The 4,809-nt window shown below is 42.4% G+C and overlaps 1 pseudogene; it reads right to left on the bottom strand.

Annotated features, from left to right (window-relative positions):
* Positions 1-3,712: 3,712 nt before the first annotated feature.
* Positions 3,713-4,051, bottom strand: LOC111545555 (annotated as a pseudogene).
* Positions 4,052-4,809: the final 758 nt, after the last annotated feature.

Below are 4,809 nucleotides of genomic sequence, written 5' to 3'. Positions count from 1 at the left end.
AAGGGAATAGTGGCAAGGTTTCTTCCCTAATAGATTTCATATCCAAAGATGAGCAATGAGTCTCACTCCCCTGCATTCACCAGCATCTTATCAGGAGATAATACTTGCTGTGCAAATTGGTAACAGCTGATCCTCCAACCCCACGCCACCCCCTCACCCCCTACTGTCAATGTGAGGTTATCATCAGTTTGTCATTATACGCACTGGCCTTTCACTCTTTCAATCAGAAAAGCTGTGGCTTACTTTAAAAGGTGGGGGAGGGACAGGGAGAAATGAAAAACCAAGAGTCTGAAGGCATAAAGTCGCATAGCTACTCTAGTTGGAGTTTGTAAATACAGAATAGGTTGAATTTAGGTAATCCCAATCTATGAGAGTAAAAAGGCCCCCACAGCAGGCTTTTATCCAGCCAGCTTCTTTGAGACCCTTCATGGGTTTTGAGGTCTACAATGTATGCACTAAAATACCCATACTTCAAAAAGCAATAAGGCAAATAGTATAATCATTATTCCAAAAGTTACAATGGTAGTGTAGGCATACATAGTATAATTTAGTTACAATGTGTGGTACTGTTTCTATTATATAACCATATTAACTGTTTATTTCCTACATAATTATAAATTCAGCTGGGTTTCAGTTGAACACAAAACCATCCTTGTATCACCATTGATAGTTGGCAATAGCTCTTTGATAGCAGTTTTTATTCTGCTATAGAAATTATCCTTGAACTGAAAAAAGCCCACAATTCAATGTCCAGTCATTAAACACTATCATATTTGTGAAGAGCTTCTTCCAACTTCCAGATCATTTTTTGGAAAAATATTATTTGTTGTAAGAAATGCTGGAGATGCAAATTTTCAAAGGAAATGCTCAAGCATTGGTTTGGATTCACAATTCTAAAAACACCCAACTCATAATAAGGGTATGATGGTTAGTTTTATGAGTCGACTTGGCTAGGCTACTCTACAGTTCTCAGTTACTCAATCAAACACTAATCTAGGTGTTGCTGAGAAGGAATTTGGTAGAAATAAAGTTCATAGCAGTTGACATTAGGGTCATCATCTAGATAATCTGGATGGGCTGGATTCAATCAGTTGAAAAGCTTGAAAAGCAAAGCTGAGACTTCCCTGAAGAAAAAGCAATTCCACATGTGGAGTGCAGCTGCAGCTGTTGCTTGAAGTTCCAGCCTGCCATTCCTGATGGCTTGCTTTCCAGATCTGACTAGCCAGTCCCCACAATTGCATAAGCCAATTGCTTGGAGTAAATCTTTGACTATGTATCTCCTGTTGGTTCGGTTTCTCTGGTTGAACCCTGAATGAGTTGAAAGAGGAGTGCTCAAGAGACAAGTTAGTGAGGAAGGTTTCTTTGGAGAGAGGTATGCTTTGATTTTTTTTCCCCTCAAATGAGATGGGGCTTCCGTGGGACTCTTAAGAATGTGATATGTGCTCTATGAAGTTGGGGGCAGCATGGACTGATAACAGTTTCTGAGGATGAGAGCAGGTGGGCTACCTCCTTTAGCAGATTAGCCACCTAAAACCAGGACAGAGAATTCCAAGTAAAAATATGAATTGAATATACATTGACATTTGCTCTTGTGAAAACTGACTGAAATGATAGTACATGGACTTTGTAAAAAATCATAAGAATAGGAAGCCAAAGAGAGGAAACAACAGGAGCAAGATTTTCTTGGGAAGGAAATAAAAGAGGGATTGAAAAATCTAGCAGAACCTATCAGTATCGTCTGAGTACATAACCAGCTATTGGAAGAAAAAAAATCTCAATATTCCTTATGGGAACAGCAGAAAATACAAAAATTCAACTCCAGATTCCCAAAAGAGGCCGTTGGGTAAGCACAGACATTCACTACTTTAGTGCTGGATTATTCTGAATTTTCAAAAGTGGATATTAGTGTCAGAAGATACAATTAACTTAATAGCACCATAAGAAAAAGCCAAATTAATATCTAGGGGTATTGGTTATGGGTTTGTTTCCTCTCAGCTCCAAATTCACTCTCTAAATTTCCCTGCCCTGTGAAAACAGTTCTGGAACCTTCAAAGGTTTTTCCTTTGCCAGCTGGCACGATGCTAAGCTTTGTCAGTGGAAGAGTTCTAGAAAGACATTACAAGAGGCAAAAAGGGGTTTTGCTTTCTGATTCCCTGTGCTCCTCTCAGCAGGCTCCTGCAAGAGTTTAGTGTATGGGGTGTGGGATGTAGCCCCCAGAGGTCAGCAGAACTCCCCGTCCCAACACCGCCCCTGGTCTTGAGCAGCTTTGTAGCCTTTGTAGCCCAATGCCTCTGGTGAGCTCCAACAGTTTTCCCCAGCACTCTGGAGGATAAATTTCCGCAAATTCCAGAGGACATGCCACCATAGTGACTTCTGTGCCTTTCCGTGAGCCACAGCCAAGTTCTCTCCAACAAAGTCTGGCTCTCAGCCCAGTGCAGGGGCTTTTCCTTGGATGCTCCATCTCACCTAACAGACCTAGGGATAGTGGCTGCTCCTTATATCTTCTATTCCTGTGTTCTTTAGAATTCTCTCTTGACTAGTCAATCCAGGTACACCAATCTCATCATTTAATGCATGATTCTTTATATTAAACCTTTCCTGTTTAAATTACTATGTGTTTCCTCTATCCTGGAAAGAGGAATTCAGATTGAGACAAGAAAAAGGTAGCAAACTAGATATACATTAAATTTTTAGAATTTTACTTTTTTGTTTTGTTTTTTGATTTTGAGATGGAGTCTCCCTCTGTCACCTAGGCTGGAGTGCAATGGCGCAATCTTAGCTCACTGCAACCTCCACCTCCCGGGTTCAAGTGATTCTCCTGCCTCAGCCTCCCGAGTAGCTGGGACTACAGGTGCGTGCCACCATGGCCAGCTAATTTTTTGTATTTTCAGTAGAGATGGGGTTTCACCATGTTGGCCAGGCTGGTCTTAAACTCCTGGCCCAAGCGATCCACCCCACTTGGCCTCCCAAAGTGCTAGGGTTACGTGGTGAACCACCGCCCTAGCCTAGAATTTTACTCTGAAAGTACAAATGGAATAATTTGTATAAATCTGTTTGAGTCTGCCAGTGCTACATTTAAAAACTGTCCTCTTCTCCTGTCAAGTTCCTAAAAGGTTGCCGAGTGAGACTAAAGTATTGCCTATATTCCTGCTAAGAGTCAAAGTAAAGGACATGGTCCAGGTGTGTACAGTATCAGTGGGCTTCCTAACGCTAAACCTCTGAATTGCAGACTCACCCTCCCAGGCACAGGCAAGGGTGCACCAGGACAAGCCTCTTTCAAAAGGGCGGGGCTGGTACTCCAAGCTTACTACACGGTAAGGGAAACAGCCTGGCGGTGGCTCCCAAGACAGAGGGGAATGGGCTGGGCCACAACTTCCTGGTTTCTTCTTCCAACCCTTAAATTAGGTAAATCAGTTTTTCCTCTTGGAAAAGGAGGGAGTAAGTGGGTATGGAAAGGCCAGGAGTATTTTACAATGATGCTCTCCATGTGCCACTCCCTTCAACAAGGTCCAAGCCATATTCATATTACTTTTCTGGATTTCACAAGGATGGATAAAAAACACAGGTATAGTTGGATTATAACACATATCAGTTAAAATCCCATCTTCATAATCTCCTAGGCCTATATCGGTCAAGAAATAACATTAGGGTTTTTTTTTTTTTTTTTTAAGAGTTTGGTTTTTTTATTGAACATGTTACAAAAGAGATTTCATCAACAAAAGACCGAAGCCCATACATCATCAGACTCCTTGGATTCTTCTTTCCTTGATTCCACTTCCTTCTCTTCAGCTTGGGCTGCAGTGGTGGAGAAAGCAGGACCTCCCACTGGTGCAGCACCAGGTGCTGGAAAAGGTCCACCAGCCTCCCCATCATATATGAGGCTCCTGATGTTGACATTTTCCAGAGCCTCTGCAAACAAGCCAGGCCAGAAACATTCAACATTTCCACCAGCTACTTTAATGGTGGTATTTATCTTATCTTCCATGATGGTCACCTCATCATGCAGAATGGGGCCTGGGTAGATGCAGGTGAGCTCAGAGACAGAGTCCATGGTGCAGGCGAGTATGGGGCTGATGCTGCTGGGAGTGGTGCTCATTGTGAGATCAAGTGAGGGCCTCACTCCAAGTCAGCTTTAGCTTCCTTGGAAGAACTCAGCACCTTGGCAGCAGATGACAAAAGGATTTTTGTTCATTCATTTGCATGTTTTTTTAACATAAAATTATGTACAGAAATTTCAAAAGGTGCAACCATAGACATAGTTAGACATGGTTAGACAGTCATTGTATCAGGCACCAATTCCAACTTGTTTAAACAGAAAAAGGATTTATGAAAATGATACTGGGCATCTCAGAATTTCTAAGAAGGCTGAAGAACCAGGTCTAGAAAATGGGCAGAAAGGAAGGGTTGCTGGTCATTCAGCACAGCAGCTGTCCTGATAATCATGCCAGTCAGGAAAGACCTATCCCCGCTGCAGGATATTGGCGCTGTGGCTTGCATCACTGGTCTTGAATACTCTCCTGGCCTTTGCCCCTAGATAACAGACAGGGCAGACAGGGCAGCCATGGCAGCCATTGTCAGAAAAAACTGTCCACTTGGCTTGCTTCTTACCAACACTAGCTTCAGATTCAAAGTTCCACTTAGGCACATCTGACTGGCTGAACCCAGGTCATGTGCTTTCTTTCCAACTGTTAGGTGATCTGGGAAAGTGATTATCTGTTGCTCCCATCTTCTTATTGTGGAAGGAAGACAGCAAGAAATGTTCACAGGGAATTCTCTAAATATAGAAAAGAGATCCACATACTAAGAAGT

This window comes from Piliocolobus tephrosceles, chromosome 4, assembly GCF_002776525.5.
Source record: "Piliocolobus tephrosceles isolate RC106 chromosome 4, ASM277652v3, whole genome shotgun sequence".
Classification (NCBI taxonomy): Eukaryota; Metazoa; Chordata; class Mammalia; order Primates; family Cercopithecidae; genus Piliocolobus; species Piliocolobus tephrosceles.
The sequence above is the reverse complement of the archived record's forward strand: the minus strand, read 5'-3'. Positions and strand labels throughout refer to the sequence as shown.